The following is a 12,902-nucleotide window of genomic DNA, read 5'->3' on the forward strand; positions in this document are numbered from 1 at the left end:
TTATTATAAGGAATTGACTCATATGGTTATGAAACCATGCGACTCGGATGGGACTTGAACCCATAGGCCAGGACTCGAACCCAGCCAGAACCCACCGTCTTTTTTTTATATATATAAATTTATTTATTTTATTTATTTGTGGCTGTGCTGGGTCTTCGTCGCTGCGCACAGGCTTTCTCTAATTGCAATGAGCGGGAGCTATTCTTCACTGTGGTGCTCAGGCTTCTCATTGTGGTGGCTTCCCTTGTTGTGGAGCACAGGCTGTAGGCACGTGGGCTTCAGTAGTTGCAGCATGTGGGCTCAGTAGTTGTGGCTCGCGGGCTTAGTTGCTCCACAGTATGTGGGATCTTCTTGGACCAGGGCTCAAACCCGTGTCCCCTGCATTGGCATATGGATTCTCAACCACTGCACCATCAGGGAAGCCCAACCTACCATCTCTTAATTGAGATCACACACTTGGTCTCTGGACTTAATGAAGCTCAGGTTCTTTATGTCTCATCGCAGAAAGAATTCAGTGAGACACAAAGTGATAGGTAAGAAGCGGATTTTTTTTTTTTTTTTTTTGGCCGATTTGGGTATCCGTTGCTGTGCACGGGCTTTCTCTAGTTGTGTCGTTGTGGTGCGCGGACTTATTATGGTGGCTTCTCTTGTTGCGGAGCACGGGTTCTAGAGCGCAGGCTCAGTAGTTGTGGCACACGGGCTTAGTTGCTCCGAGGCATGTGGGATATTCCTGGACCAGTAATCAAATCCGTGTCCCCTGCATTGGCAGGTGGATTCTTAACCACTGCGCCACCAGGGAAGTCCAAGAAGTGAATTTATTTAGAGAGAAACACACTCCACAGACAGAGTATGGGCCATCTCAGAAGACAAGAGGCCCTGAAATACAGGTGGTTAGTTTTTATGGGCTGGGTAATTTCATAGGCTAATGAGTGGGAGGATTATTCCAACTATTTCAGGGAAGGGGTGGAGATTTCCAGGAATTGGGACACCGCCCATGTTTTGACCTTTTATGGTTAACCTCAGAACTGTCCTGGTGCTAGTGGTGTGTCATTTAGTATGCTAATATATTACAATGAGCATATAATGAGGCTCAAGGTTTACTGGAAGTTGAATCTTCCACCATCTTGGACCTACTTGGTTCTAACTAGTTTTTGTCATGTCCTATGGCTATGTCATTCTTTTATTTTTTAATTTTATTTATTTATTATTTTGTATTTTTTAATTTTATTTTTGGCTGTGTTGGGTGTTCCTTGCTGCACGCAGGCTTTCTCTAGTTGCGGTGAACAGGGGCTATTCTTCTTTGAGGTGAGTGGGCTTCTCATTGTGGTGGCTTTTGTTGCGGAGCACGGGCTCTAGGCACACAGGCGTCAGTAGTTGCAGTTCATGGGCTCTAGAGCGCAGGCTCAGTAGTTGTGGCTCATGGGCTTAATTGCTCCGCGGCATGTGGGATCTGCGCGGACCAGGGCTTGAACCCGTGTCCCCTGCACTGGCAGGCGGATTCTTAACCACTGCGCCACCAAGGAAATCCCACCACCCTTACCTCTTTTCTTCTCTCTTTTATTTCCTGACCCCCTTCCTGCTCTGTGCACAGTCCCCTCCCTCTGAGGGCAAAATATGGGATAAAACAAATCCAAATCAAACAGCTTCTAGATCTCATCACAAGAAGCCCTCAAAGTGGGGTGGAAACAAGACGGGGAAGGAATCCTGGAGGCAGAGAAGAGGCTGCTTAGCGACTGCTGGTGAATCCACGGAGAGTACTGTGTCAGTTACCTACCTCCAACCCACGCCTAGCTCTTCCTTTTCCTGCCTGTGATCACAGAATTTTGAAACATCAGAACTGCAAAAGTCTTTGACATTCATCTACTCTCCATAAGTTTGCCTCCATAAGTTTGCAGCTGGGAAAGTGACACAGGGGCACAGGAAAGGAAAGTAACTGGCTATGGTCACCCAGCAAGTCAGTGGCTGAGCAGGAACTAGAGTACTAGGCCTCCTGACCTCCGACCAGTGATTGCACTTTCACCTACACCACACGTGACCTTCCTTCCTATGGTCACTAGTCCCTCCCCTTGATTCCTACCCACCAGGTTTGGGAGGACATCTAAGCATTCCCAATCTGCCCTCCCATCCCCCACCCCCCAGACCCCACCCCTGAGTGAGCGCAGGGTCCAGTGAAACAGGGGCAGAAGGGACAACCCACGTCAGAAGGGAGGGCCAGCCCTAAATCCTAGGGGCATATTTGGCAGTGGTGGGAATGGTGAAAGTGTCGCTCTGGCCTGCAGGGGGACCAGTCTCCTCTTTGGAGAGCTCCATTAGAAGCAGCCTGTGTTTCAGCAGGCCATCCTGGCGGGACCCCTCCTTGCCCTCCCAGCCTAGCTGGCTGCCTGGAGGACCTACCTCACTTCCCCAGCAGTGGACTTGCACAGAGGCCACCCAGGCGCAGGATGGTCCATGACTGCCGGGGGCGGGTGGCGGGGGGGTGGCGTGAGGAGGAAGGGTTTCCAGCGGCTCCACTTTCAGTCCTGCTCCTCTGCTCCACAAAGGGCCACTGTCTGAGCACAGAGGGACCCTGGAGGGAGGCCTCCCAAGGTGCTCGGCAACAGGGCCGGGTTTCATCACGCTGGGCCTCCTGGCCAAGTAAACATCAGGGTAGGAACAGGCCCAGCAGTTTCTGCAGACAGGGTCCTGGCTCCGGGCTGGCTCAGTGGCATCCTCACCCAGGGCTTCCCTGAGACAATAAGGAGGGCCAAGTTCATTTACCCACTTTTCTCCAGAAATGGAGTCAGGATAAGGAGCTGGCTCTATCTTAGTCCACTTCCCATTGTTCAAGGAGCAGAGAACCATCCTATTCCCCTCTTAGGAAGCAGATGTTTTACAAGAAATTTTAAAATTCGTTCAGAGGGAAAAGAGAGCTCCATAAGCTTGAGTAATCAGGGAAGACTTCCTAGAGGAAGTGCAATTTAGGTGTGATTCTGCTGCAGTGTGTAGGTGTAGGTAGAATCTCCACAAATAGGAAGGAGAGAGGTATTTCAGACAGAGCACAGAACTGGCAAGTTGTGGTGTCTGGAAAGCAGCAGCATTTGGGGGTAAATGAAGAGACCTATCTGACTAGGGTAGAGAATTAACACAGGAGAAGGTGGAAAATAAGGCTAGAAAGTTTGGTTAGGAACTAAACCTCAACTAGGCTTAACAGCCATGTGGAGGAGTCCTTACGGTTTCCAAGCAGAGTGGTGATGAGGTTCTAAAGGCAAAATTTTTGAAAGCTTAGTCTTAAGATCTTACAAAAGAGGCCTCAGGTTGAGCCTTAGTCCTCTGGGAGAAGTTGGGTTGGTTATGGCCTCTCTTGGGGCTTGGTTTCTTCATCTTTAAAATAAAATCGTTATACCAGAGAATCTTAAGGCCCTTTCCATCTCTAAAGTGCAAGGATTCTCTAATGGGGCAACATGGACTATAGAAAATGAAGGGAGGAGAGGCCGTGGCCACACCCTGGACGCCTCTGGGCTGCATTTCTGCAATGATTCATCTGCTTAGAGCTGTCACTGCCACCACCACCGCTGCCAGGCACTATGCTAAGTAGTTCCTTTTTTAAAAAACTTCATTTTTGTGAACAGAAAATGCATGTACATACTGCAAATTTTAAGTCATAAAAAGATATATGTATGGTAAAAATAAATTTCCCTCCTTCCCCTCTTTCCAGCCACCCATTTCTTGTCCCGCTGTATCCTGAGTATGCTTTCACAGATAATCCATGCATTTTTAAAGATTCTATAGATTCTTTTTCTTTATGCAAATGGAAGCATACTAGACACACCGTTCTGTACCTTGCTTTTTTGACTTGAAAATTCTGGAGATCTTTTTATATGAGTCTATAAAAGAGCTGCCTCATTCTTCGTATGGCAGGACCATGATTTATTAAACCAGTCCCCTATGGAGAGATATTTAGGGTGTTTCTTCTCTATCATAAACAATGCATCCATGGATATCCTGAGCATACATCATCCAGCATATGCTGGAATAGGTCTACAGGATACATTCCTAGAACTGAACTTATGTGCTAACTTCTTTATATGACTTAATACTCTCAAAAAGAGTTTAAAGTGATCGTAATTATACTGATTATGCAAATGAGGCACAGAAAGATGCATGAACTTGCACAAGTCACACAGCTCTTACATAGTAGAGTTGAGATTCCAATGTGGACAGTCTGACACCAGAGCTAACACACTCAATCACTCCACTAGTGGTTCTGAAACTTTAGTACACATCAACGCCACTGGGAGGGCTTGGAAAAACATAGAGTACTAATAGTTTCTGATTCAGCTCATCTATGGTACAACCCAAGAATTTGCATTTCTAACAAATTCTTAGGTGATCACTCTTTGAGACCCACTGCGCTATAATAGCTCTTCCGCCTTCAGCTGTTCACGTTGTCCAAAAAGAAAGCAATTGGTACTCAGTAACTGGCCATGGTAGGACCAGAGTTGAGAGGCACAGACAAGGATTCCTGGAGCCCATCTATCTAAGCTCTTTGAAGGCCCTGCACAGTACCTGGCACATAGTATTCAATAAATACTTGTTGAATGAATGAATAAGTAAATGAGGTATAAGTACTCCATGCAACTTGTTGCTGTCTCTTCTCCCAGCTCCCTGAGAGCCCCTGCCCTGGGGTAGCTCCACTGCCCACACTGGCTGAGATCCAGCTTCATGTTGTGAGAGCCTGCTATGGACTGAATGTTTGTGTTCCTCCCCGCCCCAAATTCATATGTTGAAGCCCTAACCTCTGATGTGATATTTGGAGGTGGGACCTTAGGAAGGTAATTAGGTTTGGAGGAGGTTTTGCAGGTGGGGCCCCCACAATGGGATTAGGGTCCTTATAAGAAGAGGAAGAGATCAGAGCTCCCTCTCTTTCTCCACCATGTGAGGACACAGTGAGAAGGTAGCTATCCGCCAGCCAGGAAAGGGGCCTCATCAGGAACCGAATCCACCTGCACCTTGATCTTGAACTCTCCAACCTCCAGAACTTTGAGAAACAAATGTGTGTTGTTTAAGGACTCAGTCTGGGACTTCCCTGGTGGCGCAGTGGTTAAGAATCCGCCTGCCAATGCAGGAGACACAGGTTTGAGCCTTGGTCCAGGAAGATCCCACATGCCACGGAGCAACTAAGCCCGTGCGCCACAACTACTGAAGCCTGAGCTCCTAGAGCCCATGCTCTGCAACAAGAGAAGCCACCGCAATGAGAATCCCACGCACCGCAACGAAGAGCAGCCCCTGCTCGCCATAACTAGAGAAAGCCCGCACGCAGCAAAGACCCAATGCAGCCAAAAATAAATAAATAATAGTTTAAAAAAAAAGAAGAACTCAGTCTATGGCATTGTATTATAGCAGCCCAAGCTAACTTAAGACGGAGCCCTGGGGAGCAGAGCTGTTTATTTCCTCCCATCCCTCCCTTGGCTTATAATGAAATCAATGAAGCTGCTAGACCTCTGTTATTGAAGAAAAGGCAGCATCTTAGAATGCTAGAGCTCGATTGAGATAAGCTAGTCCAGTGCTCTCATTTATTATTGTTAATAGCAAGAGCTATAATTCATAGCACACCCATGCACTTGACATGCTTACTTTTTTTTTTTTACTTCCCTCTAATCTAATTCCCTGTATTTCCTTTCCCCTTTTTCTAGTACACAGCCTCTTCTTCCATTCCATGCAGTTGATGTGGCCAGCACACACACACACATACACACACACACTATGGGAAAGATTTAAATTTGGGAATCTGTGAGGAGACCTGAGCTCTGTGGGAGGGCCCTGCTGCAAGAGCAGCAAGACACTGACAGAAACATCCCACAAACAGGAAGAAACAAAGTTTCCAGGGTCATGCATTGTGGCAGCCACACACCAGCCCACCTCCGCCAGGTGCTGACTCCGTTACAGTATTATATCCCTGAGCTCAGGGCCCTGAGGACCCCGACAGCTTCTCCCAGCTGCTCCCTACCTGGCTTGGAATCCTGCTCCTGCTGCCTCCCTCTCCCATGGGCCTCCATCCTGGGTTCCCTTTCCTGTTGGCGGCCTTGTTATGGACACCCCCCTCCCCAAGGCCAGACTTATAGCCGAAAATGTCTAGGCCCCAGGCCCCTGGACAAGTAACACTTCAGAAGCCATTTGTTGGGCAGCTGGAGAGAAGGAGGTCATCAGGGAGAGAATTTCAGGGGCCAAATCAGATTCAGTTGGTCAGCTGGACTTCAGGCAGCAATCTGACTCAACTGACATTATCGAATGTAGAGGAGGCGGCCGTCGGGCAGGTGTAGCCAGACACAGACGCTGTCCATCGAGCTGAGTCAGGCAGAGGTGGTCAGGAAGGGACAGTCAGGCGGACTCCGTCATTCAGAACCCGGCGCCTGAGATCCAGTTAGACTCGGACGGGCAGCCAGCACCAGCCAGCCGCAGCCTCGGCCACCGCAGTCTGGCAGATGCGGTCGGTCCACCTATCAGGCGGGCTGATCCCGCCTGTCAGATGGCCAGGCAGGCGGGCCGCACCAGGCCCAGAGGCTGCGCAGTCAGGGTAGCCAGCCAGCTTGTCAGCCAGCCGGTGAGGGGACTCGGGCAGACGCGCGGGCCCGGCCGTGGTCACCATCAGCTGCTCAGGCTGTCTGCTTAGCCCACACAGCAGAGCTGGGGTCAAAACGTTGGCACAGAGCTATCAGTGAACGGGTCAGTCGGTCACAGAGGGCCTCGGTCAGTCAGATACAGCTTGTCGAGCACCGATGGAGTCCGGTCAGTCAGAAGCAGATCGACTCAGTCGACACGCCCCATCAGGCCCAGATGCCATCAGCCAGATAGGGCGGTCAGTCAGTCGGTCGTCACCTGCGGTCGGGCAGACAGATCACGCGGTCTTGGTCCACCAGGCATCCATGAAATCTGTGTTCAGTCCGACACAGCCAGACAAACACGGATTATCCGGCAGTGATGGCGTCTGTGGTCACTGAGACACAGTCGGCCAGTCAGAGGCAGTCAGTCAGGCACTGATGGAATCAGAGCGCCGCGGAGGCCACAGAAGCCAGGGACTGAGGCCCGGAACCCCCTTCTGGGCGGAGCCTTGTTGGGGGCGGGGCCTCCTTGGGGGCGGGGCCTCGTTCTTGCACAGGACCGGCCGCCCACTCCCCTCCCTGCAGCCTTCGGACGTTGCCGAGACAGCTTCGGACTCGGCCGGAGTCGCTCCTTCCCAGCCCTCGGGGTCCCCCACCCCCGACTCCCGAGCCTGCAGAGTGGAGGTCCCGGCGGTGTAGTGGAGGGGCGGCGGGGTTGGGCAGGCTGCCCTCCGCACGGCGGCAGAGGCTGCGCCTCGCACTTTTGTCATCCCCTTGTACAGATGAGGCTGATTGGGAGACCGGGAACGACGCACGTCAAGCTACACAGTGACAGAGACCCAGAACCTCTGGATCCCTTGCTCCTCTCCAGAACCCTGCGTTCTCCTTTAGGAGGAATCAGATTTCCCCAGGCACAGGGTGCGTATGGAGAAGAGAGAACAGCCCATGCAAAGAGGCTTTTAGGGTTCTTTGGGCTTACTTATGACTAGGGCGAACACTCGCCTTGTACCAAGCTCTGTAGTAACAGCTTCGTGTACAGTAATTCACTTGGGCCTCACAATTTTCCTTTGAGGGAAATAATGATGATTTCCTTTTTACGTATGGGAAACTGAAGCACAGAAGGGTTGGTAACTTGACCAGGGTCAGCGGGCTGTGGGGTGAGCCAGGATTGGAACCCAGGCAGCCTAACTCCTGACATTCACTCCTGGGCCCTCAACACACCCTCTGGCCCTTTCCTTGTGACCACCGAGGGCAGAGCACGAGTCCCCTTCAGCAGGCCTCCCTGGTCTGTTTCAGAATGCCCAACCCTGTGCACGAGGCTCCTGTTTGAGTCTCTGCTTTACGGACTAAGAATAAGGAGCTATCAAAACCAGGAACGTGGCCCAACCAGGGGACAAACTATGGGTCTGTCTCACAGAGTTCAGAGACGGGAACGCCTGTGAGATGAAAGAAGCCAGGGCCAAGAGGCCACTGAAAGCTGTCGGTGGGGAACCCTATGAGCATGGCCCCTCAGGGGTTCAAGTTGAAAGATCTTTGAACAAATTCCAGCAATGTGAGCCAGGAGTTAGAAACACATCATGGGTCATAAACGCAAATGCCTACAAGGGCCAGATAGGTAATGAAAGTCATGAAAACAAGTCAAGTGACTAGATTGGCAAACTCTCCCCATCTAAAGGGGGCACTGCCTCTTGACTCCTGTCCATCATGTTCTCAGACACCCGTTTTCTCTAGCCTTCTAACAACTGTTGGTAAGTCAATTAACATTGAGTCTCGGTTTTTCCATCTGTATAATGGGAAGGAATATTTGGCTTTATCTCACAGGGTGAAATATTATGGCAATTAAACATGTTTTTGTATGTAGAAAATATCTTGTGAGCTGTAACTTACTCTGTAAAGTGGAGGGGGTATGAAGAGGAGGTTGACTGAATATGTGTTGTACATCTGCTACGTGGTCTACGGGTTCTGACAGCATTCCTCTAGGCAGGGCTTAGCATTCCTCTTGTAGAGAAGATGAGAATGCCCTTCAAGAAGTATGCTTACTTACCCAAGGTCACAAGTTTGTGTATGATGGAGCCAGATTTAGAACTTAGGTCTTTCTGACTTCTACGGCCAGTCTCTTCCAACAGTTGTTTTGCAAGGTGTTGCTTGGTCCCACCAGTTGCACTGAGATGATTTCAGGTGAAACCCAAATGAACAGTTTAAAAATAGTTATATAATTTTTGTTATTTTCAATTTTAGAGGAAGCTTATTGATACTACGGAAGTCCTAAATTTCACACAGCCAGACTGTAGTAGGTTGAATAATGGCCTCCCAAAGATATAGAGACCTAATCCCTGGAACCTGTAGATATTAATTTATTTGGGAAGAATCTTCACAGATGTGATTAAGTTAAGGATGCTGAGTTGAGGAGATCATCCAGGATTATCCAAGTGGGCACGAAATGCCATCACAAATATCCTTGTAAGAGGGAGGCAGAAAGAGAGGCAGACAGACACACAGAACAGCAGGAGACAATTCAACCTCAGAGGCAGAGATCACAGTGATGTGGCCACAAGCCAAGGAATGCAGGCAGCCACAAGCTGGAAGTGGCAAGGACAATTCTTGTTTAGAGCCTCTGGAGGGAACATGGCCCTCTCAACATCTTTATTTCAGCCCAGTAAAACTACTACTGAACTTCTGGCCTCTAGAACTATGAGAGTAACATTTCTGTTATTTTAAGGTATCAGCTTTGTGGTAATTTGCTACATCAGCTACAGGAAACAGATACACAGGTCTACAAGTCTTCAAAAATTCATACTCCAAACCCCTAGTGTGTACATAACCCCCTCTTATTAAAAAATAATATTATTTTTAGATAATTTTATATTTACAGAAAATAAATGTAAATCTCTGATTTACAGAACACAGAGATTTCCCATAGCACAGAGAGTTCCCATACACTCCTCCCCCAGTTTCCCATATTGCTAACATCTTACATGACTATGGTGCATTTGCCACAACTGAGAAACCAGCCTTGGTGCCTTCCTATTAACTAAACTCTACACTTTATTTGGATTTTACTAGCTTTCCCCCTAACATCCATTTTCTGTTCCAAGGTCCCATCCAAGATATTACATTTAGTCTTCATGTCCCCTTAGTCTCCTCTGGCCTGGGACAATTTCTCAGACTTTCCTTGTTTTTCATGACCTTGACAGTTTTGAGGAGTACTGGTTAGGTGTTTTAGAAAGTGTCCCTCAATTTGGGTTTCTCTGATGGTTTTCTCATGGTTAGACTGGGATCATTGGTTTTGGTGAAGGATACCACAGAGGTGAAGTGCCCTTTTCATGACATCATGTCAGGGGTACACGATATCAGTATATGACTTGATCACCTTGAGTACCCCGCCAAGGTAGTGTTTGCCAAGTTTCTCTCCTGTGAAGTTACTTGTTTTTTCTCTCTTTCTACTCTCTGAAAGCAAGTCATTAAGGGCAGCCTACTCTCAGGGGGGGATTAAGCTCCACATCTTGGAGGAGATAAATTATTTGGAATTCTTCTATTAGGAAGATTTGTCCCTCCTCCTCCATTTATATATTTATTCAATTATTTATTGACATCAGTATGGGCTCATGGATATTTAGTTTATACTTTGGGCTGTAATCTGGTACTATGTTATTTCTTTTGTTGCTCAAATTGCTCCAGCTTTGGCCATTGGGAACTCTTTCAGGATATCTCTTATGTCCCTTTGACACCAATTGTTTTTTTTTTTTTTTTTTTTTGCGGTACGCGGGCCTCTCACTGTTGTGGCCTCTCCCGTTGCGGAGCACAGGCTCTGGATGCGCAGGCTCAGCGGCCATGGCTCACGGGCCCAGCCGCTCCGCGGCATGTGGGATCTTCCCGGACCGGGGCACGAACCCGCGTCCCCTGCATCGGCAGGTGGACTCTCAAACACTGCGCCACCAGGGAAGCCCGACACCAATTGTTTTGCATCTTGGTTACACTAAGATGATTTCAAGTGGAACTCAGCTGATCTTTTTTTAAGAGTTGTATATTTACTTTAATAGATCTTAGGAAAACATAACCTGCATGTCAAATTGACAATTTCACAAATACCACTGAGGACAAGGCTAATGTAGTGCTGATTGTGCTAAGTGAGTCAATTCACAGAGAGCTATTAGGTAAAAACTGGTATTGATGGTACATAGGTATGGAGGAAGTTGTTAAGCTGATTAGGGAATGACTCAAATTTGAGAAACATCTGTACTAAAGCAGAACCAAGTCCCAGATTCAGGCAGTGATAATAACGATGAGGACTATGTGCTGCTTCTCTGGGACACACACCCACACACAAGCCATTCCCAGGGCCCTGCTGCCAGGCAGACCTGTCTCAGTGCAGATGCGTGCTGATGTTGATAACGGCGGAACTGCGCATGCCCAGGCCCGGGACGGATGGCTGCTGCACTGTTTCCCAAACGAGCTGCGTGGGTGGCTTGCAGCTCAGCACCATTCCTGCTAATGAGCTTGGAACCATTGGCCTAACAAACACGTTCCGTGTCACAGGCCTGACATGTGATGTTTCCTGAGGAGAAGTGCCAGGAAGGCTCATTATTTTTACTTTTTTTTCCCCGTGTTTCATCCTTAATCTGAGATAGGCAGAAAGATGTGGCGGACTTAGCGGTCAGACCCGGTACACTCCTGGCTCAGAGTCTTGCCTGAGGTCTGCAGACCAGTCCCCCAGCCCCACTGAGGATGCTCAGCATTGAACTGGAGTATTTAGCTTGCCCTACTCTGCACGATCCTGAGCCCTGACCAAGGCCCTGAATCTACCTCCTGGTTAAGGAGTGATGCTCTAGAAGCTCTGGCCTGATCTGAAATAGAAAGCCCTTCAAGAAAGAATTTTTTTAATTTCCCTGTTTCTAATCTGAACTATGGGTGGCTGCAGGCTGGTGTGTGCTCAGGCCTCTAAACCCTCTATAGTGCCTTCCCAGGGAGCTCTGGAGTCACATGACCTAGGTTAGAATCCTAGTTCTTCCTAAGAACTAGATAAGTTACATTGCCTCTCATCCCTAAAAGGAAGATAAGGACTTCCCTGATGGCCCAGTGGGTAAGACTCCGCACTCCCAATGCAGGGGGCCCGGGTTCGATCCCTGGTCAGGGAACTAGATTCTGCATGCCACAACTAAGAGCCCACAAGCTGCAACCAAAAAGGTCCCATGAGGCGCAACTAAGACCCGGCACAGCCAAATAAATAAATAAATATTTTTAAAAATAATTAAGAGGCTATTAGAGTCACCCAGACTAGAGATATTGCTGATTTAGACTAGGTTATAGATCAGCACTGTCCTATGACTTTCTGCATGGTGGAAATGTTCTATATCTGTGCTCATACAGTGGCCACTAGCCACCTGTGGCCCCTGAGCACTTAGAATGTGGCTGGTGCAGCTGAGGAATTGAATTCTTAATTTCATGTCATTTTAATTAATTAAAATTTAAATAGCCTCCTGTAGTTAATTTCCAAAATATACAAACAAATCATACAACTCAATAACAAAGAAACAAACAACCCAATCAAAAAAATGGACAGAAGACCTAAATAGACATTTCTCCAAAGAAGACATACAGATGGCCAACAGGCACATGAAAAGATGCTCAATATTGCTAATTATTAGAGAAATGCAAATCAAAACCACAGTGAGGTATCACCTCACACTCGTCAGAATGGCCATCATTAAAAAGTCTACAAATAATAAATGCTGGAGAGGGTATAGCGAAAAGGCAATCCTCCTACACTGTTGGTGGGAGTGTAAATTGGTGCAGCCACTGTGAAAAACAGTATGAAGGTTCCTTTAAAAACTAAAAATAAGAGCTACTATATGATCCAGAGATCCCACTCCTGGGCATATACCCGGAAAAGAGAAAAACTCTAATTCGAAAAGATACATGCACCCCAATATTCATAGCAGCACTATTTACACTAGCCAAGACATGGAAACACCCCAAATGCCGATCAACAGACGATTGGTTTAAGAAGATGTGATATATACAGTGGAATATTACTCAGCCATAAAAATAAATGAAATATTGCCATTTGTGGCAACATGGATGGACCTAGAGAATATCATACTAAGTGAAGTAAGTCAGACAGAGAAAGACAAATATTGTATCACTTATATGTGGAATCTAAAAAATAATACAAATGAATCTATATACAAAATAAAAACAGACTCACAGACATAGAAAACAGACTTGTGGTTACCAAAGGGAAAAGGGAGGGGGTGGTGGGATAAATTAGGAGGGTGGGATTAACAGATACAAACTGCTATACATAAAATAGATGAGCAACAAGGA

This window comes from Aethalodelphis obliquidens, unplaced genomic scaffold, assembly GCF_003676395.1.
Source record: "Aethalodelphis obliquidens isolate GAN/ISIS:26980383/991018 unplaced genomic scaffold, ASM367639v1 scaffold42, whole genome shotgun sequence".
Classification (NCBI taxonomy): Eukaryota; Metazoa; Chordata; class Mammalia; order Artiodactyla; family Delphinidae; genus Aethalodelphis; species Aethalodelphis obliquidens.